The sequence below is a fragment of the Genypterus blacodes genome, unplaced genomic scaffold (genome assembly GCF_046128005.1).
Source record: "Genypterus blacodes isolate CSIRO-AG114 ecotype Tasmania unplaced genomic scaffold, CSIRO-AGI_Gbla_v1 ptg000099l_1, whole genome shotgun sequence".
Taxonomy (NCBI): domain Eukaryota; kingdom Metazoa; phylum Chordata; class Actinopteri; order Ophidiiformes; family Ophidiidae; genus Genypterus; species Genypterus blacodes.
Genome location: NW_027466903.1, coordinates 2,726,921 through 2,746,724, shown reverse-complemented (window position 1 = coordinate 2,746,724; position 19,804 = coordinate 2,726,921). Strand labels below are relative to the sequence as shown.

At 45.5% G+C, this 19,804-nt stretch overlaps 2 long non-coding RNA genes across 2 annotated transcripts; both read left to right on the top strand.

Moving 5' to 3' along the window:
- Positions 1 to 739: 739 nt before the first annotated feature.
- LOC143008173 (uncharacterized) lies at positions 740 to 14,027 on the top strand. The gene is made up of 3 exons (XR_012964560.1): positions 740 to 927; positions 13,716 to 13,780; positions 13,914 to 14,027. It is a non-coding gene; the product is annotated as an uncharacterized LOC143008173 (long non-coding RNA).
- Positions 14,028 to 14,650: 623 nt separating this feature from the next.
- LOC143008187 (uncharacterized) lies at positions 14,651 to 15,433 on the top strand. The gene is made up of 4 exons (XR_012964562.1): positions 14,651 to 14,725; positions 14,799 to 14,950; positions 15,043 to 15,182; positions 15,275 to 15,433. It is a non-coding gene; the product is annotated as an uncharacterized LOC143008187 (long non-coding RNA).
- Positions 15,434 to 19,804: the final 4,371 nt, after the last annotated feature.

Below are 19,804 nucleotides of genomic sequence, written 5' to 3'. Positions count from 1 at the left end.
CATGAACAAAAACGATTAGGAGCTGAGATTAAGGCAAAAACGTGAGTAAGACACATGTGCATAGAGGTGTCAGACTATGATGTTCACATGCATGAATCAATCAGAATCACCGTCTGATAATTGATAGGACATGTTATCATAGAGGCATTTCTTAGATAAAATATTATTAATAACTAATCCCAACCAGACATTATCTGGAATTTAAATAAATATGAATTCTTTAACTGCTTGTAGAACAGAAAAACAAGTCTGCTACAAGTTCTTTCTGTAAGTAAATAAAGTATTGCACAGAAATGTCACATGAATAGACCACTGAGCACCAATGACATCACTAAAAACCCACAAGTGTTACGTCAAAATTAAATACCATAATGTATTTATACTAGAATGAATTGGTCACAGGTCACACTTTGTACATCAAAAGATGAAAAGATTGAGATGTTTAAATGTTTGGTTTACATAACATGTACACATACTGTACAATAAAATTGGTTTTGTATTAAGTACTGTATTTATGCTGTATTTCTGATCCATATCCATGTTTTATATGCCTTTATGCATTTGGTACCCCTACTGACTTCCTCAACAAGGTATGAAACACGGCAGGTGGGTGGAATGCAGAAACTCAACTCACGAAAAAAGGGAAACATTAAACAGGCATGGAGTTTAGCCAAGAGACAATAATGAACAATTGAAATCTGAGAGCATGTTTGGATTTAGACTTTCCTTTCCTTGGCGATGATGTGAGGAAATTTTTGAAATACTCATCATCTGTGTCATGTGATGTCGCTGCTATAAAAGTCTGTAAAGTGCATTCAAAACTGCCACAAATGTTAGAGGGATTCAATGAGAAGACTCTGAATAATTACACAAAACGAAAAGGAGCATATGACATAGAGGAGACCTTATTTTTCTTATTTGTCATAAGTATGTACTATGTTATATAAACGTGGATTTGTAAATGTGGGTGTATAGGTATATCTTTGTTTCTTAAATTATTCATTTCATCCATTGCTACTAAATTATCAATAAAATAAAACACAACACACATATAAAGCTTCATGTATATATATTTGCAAAGTTGTGATATATCTGATTTCATTTTTGAATTGATTGTGAAACAGCAACACTTCATCAAACTGTGTAATTAGAATTAGAATTAGGAAGCCGGAAAATCTCAACATGCACCCAAGTAGTCTTTAAGCTATGAAGCTTGATAACTTGTAGCTTCTTGATACTTTGATTGTATGGTTCTTTATCTCCTCTGATGCAGGAAGTGTTTTTGCACTGCTGCTGCTGAAGTAAAGTGATAAACTACTTTTTAGGTACAGCTCTTCCTGATGTGATGATTTGTGCCTCCGTGTACCCAGTGAGGAGCATTGTGAATAGAAATGCTCACTATGTTGTATTTTCCTCAAGTTTAAAACAAAACAACTTTGAACATCGGGTGACGAAATCTTTAGCAAAGTAAAGACAATCATAATACAATTTCATGCAAGTCCTGCCTTTGCATTGTTTTATATTTCATCATTCTATAGATCTAAAAGAAAACAGAATGGATGTCGGACCAGTTCTCTCCACAATGCTGATTTTAATGGGTAAGAGCTACGGTGTAACTAAACTAAAAAGAGGGCACACCTCATGTGAACTTAAGCTCTCTCTCAACTCCCTCTGACTCTCTCTCTCTCTCTGTCTCTAGACTTGAGTTGGAGGGAGCTTGTTGAGCACTTTGAGAAATTGTATGTGATATTTGGCGATACAAATAAAAGTGACTTGAACTAAATGTGTCACTCACTGCATAGAGGAGATGTTGTGTTCTCCTGTCAGATGGTAATAATGATGATGGTTCTTTTTTCGAATAAAAAAAGAGAGGCTGTGCTGATCCGGGGAGTGTGTGGCAGGTTAATTTTTTATGACTACTTGATAGTTATAGAAAAGAGCATAAGCAATGGGTGGCTAAGAAGGGCACAAAAAAGAGGTCCAAAAAGACCTAATTAAGGGAAATCTATTAAATTTTCTTCCTAATTTGTCTTCTCTAAACAACCATATAATTAACAACCACACCTACAGCTGCAAACATAACAGCAACTACGGCAGCACCAAACACTACAGCTGAGCCCACTGCATCTACAGCTGCACCCACACCCACAGTTCTACCCTCGACAACTTCTGTTGTACCCAGGACTACAGCTGCACCAACAACTACAGCTGCAAACATAACAGCAACTACGGCTGTAACAAACACTACAGCAGCATCAAACAATACCGCTAAACCCATAACCACCACTAGAGCAGCACCAAACAATCCAGCTGAAACCACTGCAACTACAGCTGCAACCACACCCACAGTTCTGCCCTCGACAACTACTGTTGTACCCAGGACAACAGCTGCACCAACAACTACAGCTGCAAACATAACAGCAACTACGGCTGCAACAAACACTACAGCAGCACCAAACAATACGGCTGAACCCCTAACCACCACAACAGCAGCACCAAACAATACAGCTGAACCCACTGCAACTACAGCTGCACCCACACCCACAGTTCCACCCTCCACAACTACTGTTGTACCCAGGACAACAGCTGCACGAACAACTACAGCTGCAAACATAACAGCAACTACGGCTGCAGCAAACACTACAGCAGCACAGAACAATACGGCTGAGCCCGTAACCACCACTACAGCAGCACCAAACAATACAGCTGAATCCACTGCAACTACAGCTGCACCCACACCCACAGTTCCATCCTCGACAACTACTGTTGTACCCAGGACAACAGCTGCAACATCATCTACAACTGCAAACATAACAGCAACTACGGCTGCAACAAACACTACAGCAGCACCAAACAATACAGCTGAACCCACTGCAACTACAGCTGCACCCACACCCACAGTTCCACCCTCGGCAACTACTGTTGTAACCAGGACTACAGCTGCACCATCAACTACAGCTGCAAACATAACAGCAACTACGGCTGCAACAAACACTACAGCAGCACCAAACAATACGGCTGAACCCAAAACCACCACTACAGCAGCACCAAACAACTACAACTGAACCCACTGCAACTACAGCTGCACCCACACCCACAGTTCCACCCTCCACAACTACTGTTGTACCCAGGACTACAGCTGCACGAACAACTACAGCTGCAAACATAACAGCAACTACGGCTGCAGCAAACACTACAGCAGCACAGAACAATACGGCTGAGCCCGTAACCACCACTACAGCAGCACCAAACAATACAGCTGAATCCACTGCAACTACAGCTGCACCCACACCCACAGTTCCATCCTCGACAACTACTGTTGTACCCAGGACAACAGCTGCAACATCATCTACAACTGCAAACATAACAGCAACTACGGCTGCAACAAACACTACAGCAGCACCAAACAATACAGCTGAACCCACTGCAACTACAGCTGCACCCACACCCACAGTTCCACCCTCGGCAACTACTGTTGTAACCAGGACTACAGCTGCACCATCAACTACAGCTGCAAACATAACAGCAACTACGGCTGCAACAAACACTACAGCAGCACCAAACAATACGGCTGAACCCAAAACCACCATTACATTACATTATTACATTACGATCATTTGGCAGACGCTTTTATCCAAAGCGACTTACATTACATTACCACCCTTCGCAAAGGGGGGAGCAATTGAGGGTTCGGTGCCTTGCTCAGGGGCACCCCGGCAGGGGCTCGAACCGGCGACCCTCCGGTTCCCAAGCGGAAGCACTACCCACTGAGCCACTGCCTCCCACCACTACAGCAGCACCAAACAACTACAACTGAACCCACTGCAACTACAGCTGCACCCACACCCACAGTTCCACCCTCCACAACTACTGTTGTAACCAGGACTACAGCTGCAACATCAACTACAGCTGTAAACATTACAGCAACTACGGCTGCAACAAACACTACAGCAGCACCAAACAATACGGCTGAACCCATAACCACCACTACAGCAGCACCAAACAATACAGCTGAATCCACTGCAACTACAGCTGCACCCACACCCACAGTTCCATCCTCGACAACTACTGTTGTACCCAGGACAACAGCTGCACGAACAACTACAGCTGCAAATATAACAGCAACTACGGCTGCAGCAAACACTACAGCAGCACCGAACAATACGGCTGAGCCCGTAACCACCACTACAGCAGCACCAAACAATACAGCTGAACCCAAAACCACCACTACAGCAGCACAAAACAATACAGCTGAACCCACTGCAACTACAGCTGCACCCACACCCACAGTTCCACCCTCCACAACTACTGTTATAAACAGGACTACAGCTGCAACATCATCTACAGCTGCAAACATAACAGCAACTACGGCTGCAACAAACACTACAGCTGCACCAAACAATACGGCTGAACCCAAAACCACCACTACAGCAGCACCAAACAATACAGCTGAACCCACAGCAACTACAGCTGTACCCACAACCACAGTTCCACCCTTGACAACTACTGTTGTACCCAGGACAACAGCTGCACGAACAACTACAGCTGCAAACATAACAGCAACTACAGCTGCAGCAAACACTACAGCAGCACAGAACAATACGGCTGAGCCCGTAACCACCACTACAGCAGCACCAAACAATACAGCTGAACCCAAAACCACCACTACAGCAGCACAAAACAATACAGCTGAACCCACTGCAACTACAGCTGCACCCACACCCACAGTTCCACCCTTGACAACTACTGTTGTACCCAGGACTACAGCTGCACCAACAACTACTGCTGCAAACATAACAGCAACTACGGCTGTAACAAACACTACAGCAGCAACAAACAATACAGCTGGACCCAAAACCACCACTACAGCAGCACAAAACAATACAGCTGAACCCACTGCAACTACAGCTGCACCCACAGTTCCACCCTCGACAACTACTGTTGTAACCAGGACTACAGCTGCACCAAAGACTACAGCTGCAAACATAACAGCAACTACGGCTGCAACAAACACTACAGCAGCACCAAACAATACGACTGAACCCAAAACCACCACTACAGCAGCACCAAACAATACAGCTGAACCCACAGCAACTACAGCTGCACCCACAACCACAGTTCAACCCTCCACAACTACTGTTGTACCCAGGACAACAGCTGCACGAACAACTACAGCTGCAAACATAACAGCAACTACAGCTGCAGCAAACACTACAGCAGCACAGAACAATACGGCTGAGCCCGTAACCACCACTACAGCAGCACCAAACAATACAGCTGAACCCAAAACCACCACTACAGCAGCACAAAACAATACAGCTGAACCCACTGCAACTACAGCTGCACCCACACCCACAGTTCCACCCTTGACAACTACTGTTGTACCCAGGACTACAGCTGCACCAACAACTACTGCTGCAAACATAACAGCAACTACGGCTGTAACAAACACTACAGCAGCAACAAACAATACAGCTGGACCCAAAACCACCACTACAGCAGCACCAAACAATACAGCTGAACCCACTGCAACTACAGCTGCACCCACAGTTCCACCCTCGACAACTACTGTTGTAACCAGGACTACAGCTGCACCAAAGACTACAGCTGCAAACATAACAGCAACTACGGCTGCAACAAACACTACAGCAGCACCAAACAATACGACTGAACCCAAAACCACCACTACAGCAGCACCAAACAATACAGCTGAACCCACAGCAACTACAGCTGCACCCACAACCACAGTTCAACCCTCCACAACTACTGTTGTACCCAGGACTACAGCTGCACCAACAACTACTGCTGCAAACATAACAGCAACTACGGCTGCAACAAACACTACAGCAGCACAAACAATACAGCTAAACCCAAAACCACCACTACAGCAGCACCAAACAATACAGCTGAACCCACTGCAACTACAGCTGCACCCACACCCACAGTTCCATCCTCGACAACTACTGGTGTCACCAGGACTACAGCTGCACCAAAAACTACAGCTGCAAACATAACAGCAACTACGGCTGCAACAAACACTACAGCAGCACCAAACAATACGGCTGAACCAAAATCCACCACTACAGCAGCACCAAACAATACAGCTGAACCCACAGCAACTACAGCTGCACCAACACCCACAGTTCCACCCTCAACAGCTACGGTTGTACCGAGAACTACAGCTGCAAACATAACAGCAACTACGGCTGCAACAAACACTACAGCAGCACCAAACAATACGGCTGAACCCAAAACCACCACTGCAGCAGCACCAAACAATACAGCTGAACCCACTGCAACTACAGCTGCACCCACACCCACAGTTCCACCCTTGACAACTACTGTTGTACCCAGGACTACAGCTGCACCATCAACTACAGCTGTAAACATAACAGCAACTACAGCAGCACCAAACAATATAGCTGAACCCACTGCAACTACAGCTGCACCCACACCCACAGTTCCACCCTCGACAGCTACGGTTGTACCGAGAACTACAGCTGCAAACATAACAGCAACTACGGCTGCAATAAACACTACAGCAGCACCAAACAATACGGATGAACCCAAAACCACCACTACAGCAGCACCAAACAATACAGCTGAACCCAGAGCAACTACAGCTGCACCCACACCCACAGTTCCACCCTCCACAACTACTGGTGTAACCAGTCCTACAGCTGCACCAAAAACTACAGCTGCTAACATAAGAGCAACTACGGCTGCAACAAACACTACAGCAGCACCAAACAATACGGCTGAACCCAAATCCACCACTAGAGCAGCACCAAACAATACAACTGAACCCACAGCAACTACCGCTGCACCCACACCCACAGTTCCACCCTTGGCAACTACTGTTGTACCCAGAACTACAGCTGCAAACATAACAGCAACTACGGCTGCAACAAACACTACAGCAGCACCAATCAATACAGCTGAACCCACTGCAACTACAGCTGCACCCACACCCACAGTGTCACCCCCCACAACTACTGTTGTAACCAGGACTACAGCTGCACCATAACAACTACAGCTGCAAACATAACAGCAACTACGGCTGCAACAAACACTACAGCAGCACCAAACAATACGGCTGAACCCAAAACCACCACTGCAGCAGCACCAAACAATACAGCTGAACCCACTGCAACTACAGCTGCACCCACACCCACAGTTCCACCCTTGACAACTACTGTTGTACCCAGGACTACAGCTGCACCATCAACTACAGCTGTAAACATAACAGCAACTACAGCAGCACCAAACAATATAGCTGAACCCACTGCAACTACAGCTGCACCCACACCCACAGTTCCACCCTCGACAGCTACGGTTGTACCGAGAACTACAGCTGCAAACATAACAGCAACTACGGCTGCAATAAACACTACAGCAGCACCAAACAATACGGATGAACCCAAAACCACCACTACAGCAGCACCAAACAATACAGCTGAACCCAGAGCAACTACAGCTGCACCCACACCCACAGTTCCACCCTCCACAACTACTGGTGTAACCAGTCCTACAGCTGCACCAAAAACTACAGCTGCTAACATAAGAGCAACTACGGCTGCAACAAACACTACAGCAGCACCAAACAATACGGCTGAACCCAAATCCACCACTAGAGCAGCACCAAACAATACAACTGAACCCACAGCAACTACCGCTGCACCCACACCCACAGTTCCACCCTTGGCAACTACTGTTGTACCCAGAACTACAGCTGCAAACATAACAGCAACTACGGCTGCAACAAACACTACAGCAGCACCAATCAATACAGCTGAACCCACTGCAACTACAGCTGCACCCACACCCACAGTGTCACCCTCCACAACTACTGTTGTAACCAGGACTACAGCTGCACCATAACAACTACAGCTGCAAACATAACAGCAACTACGGCTGCAACAAACACTACAGCAGCACCAAACAATACGGCTGAACCCAAAACCACCACTGCAGCAGCACCAAACAATACAGCTGAACCCACTGCAACTACAGCTGCACCCACACCCACAGTTCCACCCTTGACAACTACTGTTGTACCCAGGACTACAGCTGCACCATCAACTACAGCTGTAAACATAACAGCAACTACAGCAGCACCAAACAATATAGCTGAACCCACTGCAACTACAGCTGCACCCACACCCACAGTTCCACCCTCGACAGCTACGGTTGTACCGAGAACTACAGCTGCAAACATAACAGCAACTACGGCTGCAATAAACACTACAGCAGCACCAAACAATACGGATGAACCCAAAACCACCACTACAGCAGCACCAAACAATACAGCTGAACCCAGAGCAACTACAGCTGCACCCACACCCACAGTTCCACCCTCCACAACTACTGGTGTAACCAGTCCTACAGCTGCACCAAAAACTACAGCTGCTAACATAAGAGCCACTACGGCTGCAACAAACACTACAGCAGCACCAAACAATACGGCTGAACCCAAATCCACCACTAGAGCAGCACCAAACAATACAACTGAACCCACAGCAACTACCGCTGCACCCACACCCACAGTTCCACCCTTGGCAACTACTGTTGTACCCAGAACTACAGCTGCAAACATAACAGCAACTACGGCTGCAACAAACACTACAGCAGCACCAATCAATACAGCTGAACCCACTGCAACTACAGCTGCACCCACACCCACAGTGTCACCCTCCACAACTACTGTTGTAACCAGGACTACAGCTGCACCATAACAACTACAGCTGCAAACATAACAGCAACTACAGCTGCAACAAACACTACAGCAGCACCAAACAATACGGCTGAACCCAAAACCACCACTACTGCAGCACCAAACACTACCGCTGAACCCACTGCAACTACAGCCGCTCCCACACCCACAGTTCCACCCTCGACAACTACTTTTGTAACCAGGACTACAGCTGCACCATCAACTACAGCTGCAAACATAACAGCAACTACGGCTGCAACAAACACTACAGCAGCACCAAACAATACGGCTGAACCCACAACCACCACTACAGCTGCACCCACAACAACTACAGCTGCACCCACAACAACAACTACAGCTGCACCCACAACCACAGTTCAACCCTCCACAACTACTGTTGTACCCAGGACAACAGCTGCACGAACAACTACAGCTGCAAACATAACAGCAACTACAGCTGCAGCAAACACTACAGCAGCACAGAACAATACGGCTGAGCCCGTAACCACCACTACAGCAGCACCAAACAATACAGCTGAACCCAAAACCACCACTACAGCAGCACAAAACAATACAGCTGAACCCACTGCAACTACAGCTGCACCCACACCCACAGTTCCACCCTTGACAACTACTGTTGTACCCAGGACTACAGCTGCACCAACAACTACTGCTGCAAACATAACAGCAACTACGGCTGTAACAAACACTACAGCAGCAACAAACAATACAGCTGGACCCAAAACCACCACTACAGCAGCACCAAACAATACAGCTGAACCCACTGCAACTACAGCTGCACCCACAGTTCCACCCTCGACAACTACTGTTGTAACCAGGACTACAGCTGCACCAAAGACTACAGCTGCAAACATAACAGCAACTACGGCTGCAACAAACACTACAGCAGCACCAAACAATACGACTGAACCCAAAACCACCACTACAGCAGCACCAAACAATACAGCTGAACCCACAGCAACTACAGCTGCACCCACAACCACAGTTCAACCCTCCACAACTACTGTTGTACCCAGGACTACAGCTGCACCAACAACTACTGCTGCAAACATAACAGCAACTACGGCTGCAACAAACACTACAGCAGCACAAACAATACAGCTAAACCCAAAACCACCACTACAGCAGCACCAAACAATACAGCTGAACCCACTGCAACTACAGCTGCACCCACACCCACAGTTCCATCCTCGACAACTACTGGTGTCACCAGGACTACAGCTGCACCAAAAACTACAGCTGCAAACATAACAGCAACTACGGCTGCAACAAACACTACAGCAGCACCAAACAATACGGCTGAACCAAAATCCACCACTACAGCAGCACCAAACAATACAGCTGAACCCACAGCAACTACAGCTGCACCAACACCCACAGTTCCACCCTCAACAGCTACGGTTGTACCGAGAACTACAGCTGCAAACATAACAGCAACTACGGCTGCAACAAACACTACAGCAGCACCAAACAATACGGCTGAACCCAAAACCACCACTGCAGCAGCACCAAACAATACAGCTGAACCCACTGCAACTACAGCTGCACCCACACCCACAGTTCCACCCTTGACAACTACTGTTGTACCCAGGACTACAGCTGCACCATCAACTACAGCTGTAAACATAACAGCAACTACAGCAGCACCAAACAATATAGCTGAACCCACTGCAACTACAGCTGCACCCACACCCACAGTTCCACCCTCGACAGCTACGGTTGTACCGAGAACTACAGCTGCAAACATAACAGCAACTACGGCTGCAATAAACACTACAGCAGCACCAAACAATACGGATGAACCCAAAACCACCACTACAGCAGCACCAAACAATACAGCTGAACCCAGAGCAACTACAGCTGCACCCACACCCACAGTTCCACCCTCCACAACTACTGGTGTAACCAGTCCTACAGCTGCACCAAAAACTACAGCTGCTAACATAAGAGCAACTACGGCTGCAACAAACACTACAGCAGCACCAAACAATACGGCTGAACCCAAATCCACCACTAGAGCAGCACCAAACAATACAACTGAACCCACAGCAACTACCGCTGCACCCACACCCACAGTTCCACCCTTGGCAACTACTGTTGTACCCAGAACTACAGCTGCAAACATAACAGCAACTACGGCTGCAACAAACACTACAGCAGCACCAATCAATACAGCTGAACCCACTGCAACTACAGCTGCACCCACACCCACAGTGTCACCCCCCACAACTACTGTTGTAACCAGGACTACAGCTGCACCATAACAACTACAGCTGCAAACATAACAGCAACTACGGCTGCAACAAACACTACAGCAGCACCAAACAATACGGCTGAACCCAAAACCACCACTGCAGCAGCACCAAACAATACAGCTGAACCCACTGCAACTACAGCTGCACCCACACCCACAGTTCCACCCTTGACAACTACTGTTGTACCCAGGACTACAGCTGCACCATCAACTACAGCTGTAAACATAACAGCAACTACAGCAGCACCAAACAATATAGCTGAACCCACTGCAACTACAGCTGCACCCACACCCACAGTTCCACCCTCGACAGCTACGGTTGTACCGAGAACTACAGCTGCAAACATAACAGCAACTACGGCTGCAATAAACACTACAGCAGCACCAAACAATACGGATGAACCCAAAACCACCACTACAGCAGCACCAAACAATACAGCTGAACCCAGAGCAACTACAGCTGCACCCACACCCACAGTTCCACCCTCCACAACTACTGGTGTAACCAGTCCTACAGCTGCACCAAAAACTACAGCTGCTAACATAAGAGCAACTACGGCTGCAACAAACACTACAGCAGCACCAAACAATACGGCTGAACCCAAATCCACCACTAGAGCAGCACCAAACAATACAACTGAACCCACAGCAACTACCGCTGCACCCACACCCACAGTTCCACCCTTGGCAACTACTGTTGTACCCAGAACTACAGCTGCAAACATAACAGCAACTACGGCTGCAACAAACACTACAGCAGCACCAATCAATACAGCTGAACCCACTGCAACTACAGCTGCACCCACACCCACAGTGTCACCCTCCACAACTACTGTTGTAACCAGGACTACAGCTGCACCATAACAACTACAGCTGCAAACATAACAGCAACTACGGCTGCAACAAACACTACAGCAGCACCAAACAATACGGCTGAACCCAAAACCACCACTGCAGCAGCACCAAACAATACAGCTGAACCCACTGCAACTACAGCTGCACCCACACCCACAGTTCCACCCTTGACAACTACTGTTGTACCCAGGACTACAGCTGCACCATCAACTACAGCTGTAAACATAACAGCAACTACAGCAGCACCAAACAATATAGCTGAACCCACTGCAACTACAGCTGCACCCACACCCACAGTTCCACCCTCGACAGCTACGGTTGTACCGAGAACTACAGCTGCAAACATAACAGCAACTACGGCTGCAATAAACACTACAGCAGCACCAAACAATACGGATGAACCCAAAACCACCACTACAGCAGCACCAAACAATACAGCTGAACCCAGAGCAACTACAGCTGCACCCACACCCACAGTTCCACCCTCCACAACTACTGGTGTAACCAGTCCTACAGCTGCACCAAAAACTACAGCTGCTAACATAAGAGCCACTACGGCTGCAACAAACACTACAGCAGCACCAAACAATACGGCTGAACCCAAATCCACCACTAGAGCAGCACCAAACAATACAACTGAACCCACAGCAACTACCGCTGCACCCACACCCACAGTTCCACCCTTGGCAACTACTGTTGTACCCAGAACTACAGCTGCAAACATAACAGCAACTACGGCTGCAACAAACACTACAGCAGCACCAATCAATACAGCTGAACCCACTGCAACTACAGCTGCACCCACACCCACAGTGTCACCCTCCACAACTACTGTTGTAACCAGGACTACAGCTGCACCATAACAACTACAGCTGCAAACATAACAGCAACTACAGCTGCAACAAACACTACAGCAGCACCAAACAATACGGCTGAACCCAAAACCACCACTACTGCAGCACCAAACACTACCGCTGAACCCACTGCAACTACAGCCGCTCCCACACCCACAGTTCCACCCTCGACAACTACTTTTGTAACCAGGACTACAGCTGCACCATCAACTACAGCTGCAAACATAACAGCAACTACGGCTGCAACAAACACTACAGCAGCACCAAACAATACGGCTGAACCCACAACCACCACTACAGCTGCACCCACAACAACTACAGCTGCACCCACAACAACAACTACAGTTGCACCCACAACCACTACCAGAGCTGCACCCACAACAACTACAGCTGCACCCACAACCATCACCACGGCTGCACCCACAACAACAACGGCTGGACCCAGAATAACAACAGCTGCACCTACATCCACCACAACTGCTGCAACAAGCACTACGCCTGCACCAAACACTACGACTGCACCAAAAGTTACAGCAGAACCAACAACCACAACTATGGCTGCACACACAACCACTACGGCTGAGCCCACCACTACAGCTGCACCCACAACAGCCACAGCTGCACCCACAATAACTACGGCTCCACCCACAACCACAACTACAGCTGCACCCAGCACTAATTATGAAACCACAGCAACAACTACGGCTGCACTCACAACCACCACTACAGTTGCAACCACAACAACTACGGCTCCACCCACAACAACGGCTCCACCGCCCATTGCTGTTTATGTTATTGCAACTCAGCTTGCTGTGCAATATGTTCCAGCTTTCGCTGACAGAAACAGTGAAAGTTTCAAAAAAATTGAATTGGGAAAGCTTATTTGAAAATACATTACATTCAACTTTGGTTTATGTCATATTATACTGTGATTATAATTATTATTGGTATATTGTGATATTACAATAACATAATAACAGACTCCTAAAGCACTTTTCATTTTCTTTTCCTCTTGTAGTGTAATAAAGTCTATAGAGGGCGATTTCCAAGACGTTTCACACGCTGTACTCGTAGAGGTCTCAGGTAATACTTCATATATTTTACAGCTTTCAATGTCATGAAACATTAAATGAGAAATTTGCATAATTATCACCATTGTCATTTATCATCATTTCAATTCATCTGTGATGTATTCATTTTTGGTTTTGTGATGCAGCCTGAAGTCAGAAAAACAAATGCTCAATAACACTGTAGCTGATATAGGCATTGAGTTCAACTCCTCTGTTGGCGCAGTTCCACAAAGTGATGACGTTGTGGCCACCTTAGTAGATGCTGTGAATAAAAACAACCTCAACGTCACAATTGTTCCTAACTCCTTCGAAGTACTTGGTAAGTATAAGTACCATTTCCTTTTGCCTCATCAGTATCAAATCCTATAATCTCCTGTTCTGATGAATGAAAGTGGTAAACAAAAGTAGTTTGATGTTTAAAAAGGTTCAGAAACCAAACAAAAGAAATCTTTTACTGTTTGATGATCACTCCCTTCCGCTGTGTATCACTACTTTGGATTTGAAACATTTCAAAATTCGGAACTACAGAATGTTTTTGGGAAAGGCATTTGTTTGACTGTAATTATTTTCTTTCAAAATTTTCTGTATTAACTCCTGCACCTGCAACCGCTGCAACTACAACAACCGCTACTACAACAACTGCAACTACAACCACTGCAACTACAACCACTGCTACTACAACCACTGCTACTACTACAGCAGCACTCGGAACATGGCAGCTGTCATTTCAATCCAACGAAATTTTTTCATCAGAGTTGTTGAATCAATCCTCTCAGGCTTTAAACACTCGAGCTACACTGATAAAGGGCACTGTGAGTTTCTCTGCAAAACAAGGGATAAACAATTGGATAACCATTGGAAATTGACCAGCCTATAATTTTGTTTTGTTTTTATAGCTTTCACCGGAATACAAAAAAAAATTCTCCTCCTTCAAAACCCTGGGTGTGGACTCATTCAGGTAATGGGTCATTTCTTCAATAAAATGTAAGAAAAATTAAACATTTCCATTAATATTTTTTTTCCTTTTACAGTCCTGGATCAATCTTTAACCACATCACCCTGGTATTTAATACCACATCTGTTCCGAATGCTACTCAGATCGCAGATGTATGTGTGTTGAATATAGCTTCAAGCGTCACAGGCTTCAACATTGTGACAGACTCCATTATCGTGGATGGCATACGTAAGCTATACTTACTGCTGTGTCATTAGAATTTTCACATAGAAATAATTATTCCTGAACTAAAATATTTTTTGTTTATTTTTTTCTTGTAGAAATTTCCAGTGGAATCAGTCATAAGATCAGCCTCATCACTGTGTCCTTCCTGGTGGTGTTATCATGGCTACTGTCAAGCCAGCAGTAGTGCCAGTGCTGATGACCAATCGGAAAATGACTGGACACATTGGAACAAAAAGTTCAGCGCCATATAACAACAACAACAATAATAATAATAACAACCAGACAGATTAACAAGAGTGGGTTAGGTATGGCTGTCCATGTACACAGTAATAGACAACTTGGTCAGTTGGAAACTTGAACAGGTGTTTCTGTGTCCCAGGATACTGTGCTGGACAGAATGAAATCAGTTGGTGATAACAGCCAACTTAATCACAAGGCTCATTGATTTGTCAAGCTAACCAAGGATACTAAACTAACATGGACAGATGCGCCAAAAAAAATATTCATACCAATTCAAATGCTAAATGTTATCGCTAACCTCTTAAATAAAATCCACCATATTGTTTTGAAATTTAATCTCTGGGAAATTTGTCTTGTGTTACAATTCACATAAATCAAAATAATCAACATGTATCCATATCACTTCAAAGTTGAGCTGTCTTTGTGTAGTTTTCAAATTAATGTAAATTTCCCAGCTGGGGTCTACAATACATTAGGATCTTTAGTAGCTGCCCTGACAGTATATCCAATGTGACAGGGTTTCAGTTTAATGAAGGAAAAGATGTAGGAAAACTATGCATATATTTTTGTCAAAGGTATGTATGATGCCAGAAACAATGCTTTGTTAATCTTCCGAATTTTCCATATTCATTTTTGATCTAACAAAATGTATTCTGTGAGCTTCTTGTTGGTTGATAGAATTTTTCAAGAAATTGTAAGTCTTCCCTATGATCAGAATCCACTTTTAGAATACTATCTATCTATGAGGGTTTTCAGTCTCAGGTTGGTAAAGTAGAACAACATTTTTTGTGTTCAGAATTGTGTTTATGTTTTCAATAGAGTGACTAACATTTGTTCCTTCAGAAAGAACTAATAGATATGTGAAAACATTTACTGAATTTTTTTTTTTTTAAACAATATGTGTACTTGTAAATGAAATGCATACAATTTATTTTTATTAAAGCAGCTACACCAAAAAACTGAAAACTGAATTATTACAGTACTTCATTATAGTAAACAAATATGCCTACATGCCACACTAGACGATGCTTAACTTGAAACATAACTGAACCACACGTTATCTTAATTTGACTATTTTCAGGGATTTAAACATTCTCACCCCTTGTTCCACACATTTTCTTACTGCCAGCAGTGTCCTTAGCATGCATAGGAGCATTGTTATATCCTTTCAGACTTAAACCTAAAGAGAGGGGGAGGGTACAAGAATGTCGAGTGGCTTCTACTCGTGGTCTTCAAAATGCCATTCGCTTGATCGTAATTATATATAACAATATGCAGCTTGACATCAGACAGTAAAACTGATGCATCAGATTTTTTCAGTGCTACAAAGTGAAGTTGGTTTTTATTCTTGTTAATTTGCAGAGGACATTTACAAAAACATGACGATCACCAAAATGGAAATACTGTGGTTTTGACTACAGCTTCGATTAAGCAATGGCGCAGCAGCGGGTGCTGTGTTTGGGGCATTATCATTGCCTATCTGTTACCACCATCGACGCGTAGTTCAAGACAAATTGTGAGGATAAGTCAGGAGCGATGAGGCTGTAGATATGAGGGCGAGGAAGAGTGAAAGCACAGCAGATGAAGAATGGCGCTCCATTCCAAAGCGTTTTCTCTTCACGTCATGACACTTGTGTGTGCACAGACAAGAGGTCGGTCACTCAGGGCTACCTGAACACACCAGGGGGGGCCTTCCATTTCCTGAGTCCAGGAAGACCACTGTTTGAGGAAGCGCAGCAAGAGCTGGATTTCTCTCATTTCCTCTGCCGACAACGTTCCTTGTAGGAGAGCAGGAATGTGGCCAGGGCAGAACCTTGCCGGTGTCCAACTGACATTTCCTAACTGTGTGAAATAAGACATCAACACCGCAGGACAGAGATGTGGCTGCACCGCAAACACGTCAACGGTGACAAACTCAATATTCTGTGGGAGCGATTAATGATTTCACTGCAGGGATCAGCCTCCCGTCTCTATAACAGACTAAATAACTGAAGCCTTCACTGGAAAAGAGACTGAATCCAGACCCGTTACATGTTAAAAGGTGAGAGGATGTATCATGTTTAAATTCAGTTTGACCATCGTTTGGCGTATTCTGTCTTAATTACGCTGCCGAGATGCTTCCTAAACTTTATACATTTAATAAGTGAAAGAGAGAAGGCAATACGGTGTGAAATACAGCACGCCGACCATCTAAGCTGACATAACCCTATCACACACACACACACACACACACACACACACACCGACTGTCACATGCACATTCTGACACTCACACACAGTAATTTCCTCAGATGGCCTGGTAATCTTGTAGGCCTTCATCTCAGTGGCTTAGCCCAGTGGACTGGGGCGGACGCTGCCAGCTTTCCACCTCAGGCTGGCGGGGAGCCGCGGGGGCCCCGAGGAGCCCCACATGGATTGTATTTGGGAGCCTGAGGCATGAAATGGAATAGGTTTAATCTGTTATCACCTGCGGGGACCAGAGCCGCTGACAGACAGCGGCTGAGGTGGCAGCGACGATGCCGGTCGGGTTGAGGGGGGAGGAGCAGGAGCAGATGGAGCAGGAACACCTCAACCCCGCCAGTGAATGAAATATCAGCCGCCGCAGTCGGGGGGCGCTGTTTGTTTGATTGATCTGACGCTCGCCTCCTCCGCCTCCCTCTGGCACACCAACACCAACGCCGGGAATCTGCTTTAGCTGCGACATGACGGCAGGTGCCGTTATTTCAAAAAAGGTATTCTGTTTTGATCACCGCAGTCATTTTTTATCCAATTTTGTTTTTTTTTCCTACTGACTTTTAATTCAATGACGTGTGAATGAAGTACACAAACATAAGAAAACACCAGAAACGATAAGAAATCGTTTAGAGGGACCATCATACATCTTCAACATACACTTCAACAAATGTGAAATTCTCTACCAAACTTATCGAAGTCTCTCTGTAGGTCCCGACGTTATCTGCATCTCTTTTTATGGTGTAAAACTGAACAGATGAAACCGATAAGAGCGCCTTGACTTTGATGTGGATTCATTAAAAACAGGAGGACAGGTGCGCCTCTAATAATCTGCACATACACTAAACGGAAAGAAAACAATTTTTCTAGTAGTTTGACGACAACACCTCAGCCACAACTTCCTGTGAAGGAGTAAGAGAGAGGGGTGCGTCGGCGAGGAGCATTCTGAAGAGCTCCTTGAAGTGGCTTGCCGACTTCGCTACCGTGGAGGAGAAGAAGGGCAGGAGTGGGTGGAGGTTACGAGGGGGAGGAAGGGAGAGGTAGAGAGAGAGAGGGAGGGAGAGGAAAGAGCGAAACAAAGAGAAAGACAGAGACAGAGAGGGAGAGATACAGTGAGAGGGAGCGAGAGTGTAATGGCGTCTTCCATCCACTCCTCCGTCACCTTTGCTTGTCGTCTGACATTACCGCATCATGGTTTCTTGACATTGAACTGCACACAGGTCAAGACCAAACCAGTAAAATGTTAAGTACGTATATGCACACAACATTGGTATACTAAACTACTTACCTCTTCTTAAATTCACAGGGAAATGACCTTGTGACATAGATTTCTATGCAGCTTCAAAGTGTAAATATCAACTGATTCTTTCTTTTTCTTTTTGCAACATTGATTTATAATCTCTGATTTATTATTGACCTCCTGAGATTTGACTTAATCTCCTACATTGATACTTTCCTTTCTATTTCCTGCCTTTCTTCTTTTATCTTTTCTTCCTCCTTCACTCTTCCTTCCTAGACCTTCTCGATCTTCTCCAATGTGAGTATATTTCCTGCTACGGTGGCTATTACTTGGGAGTATTCTTCCACTGTGGTAAGGGACGTGTGTACATGTAGTAAAGCATTGCACTTTGTACTGCTTGGAGCGGTGTCTTTGCTCCTCTTTTGGCAGGCGGCTCCTACTTCAGTTTGAGCTGACGCAGCTCTATAAATAGGTGTGGTTGGGAGGTTGGGGGTTATTCTCACCTACGCATGTTCACATACTCCCGAGCCCCCCCCCCACACACACACAACCTGTTCCACTTTTCCTGCAGAACCCACTTACACATACAGAGATGCCACAGGAACTGAAAATATATCTTTTCACACATTTCTCACTCAAGCCTGCTGCTTCTAAGTGTGAGCCAGACGCTTTTAAAGGCTCGTGCCCAAAAAGAGTCAGTTTCTCACTTTAACCAAGTCAGAGCGACAAATACGCTCAGCTGCAGCTCAAACAGCTACACAATACATACACAACACACACTGTGCTGTCAGTAGCACAAGAGGAAATGGTGGTCACCCAGTGCGTGGCAGGTGTGAATACCCACCCCTCCCTCCACACACACATACACCCCTCCACCTATACCACAAAATATGCCTCGACTACATTTAGCACATACAACAAAAATCTGTCTGCTGCTGTCATATATAAATAGAAATGTGGCTGCTGTGAAGTTGTTTCAATGGAATTCACACCAGAACATCTAGAAATTAATGACTGAATGAGAAACAACAGAAAACATTGTTCAGTGAGGTGGTTGTCTGTCCACCTCACTGAACACTGTCGTTTTAGCCTTGTCGTTTCCATCAATGATTCAGTCAGTTATGACAAATATTCATAATCTGTCA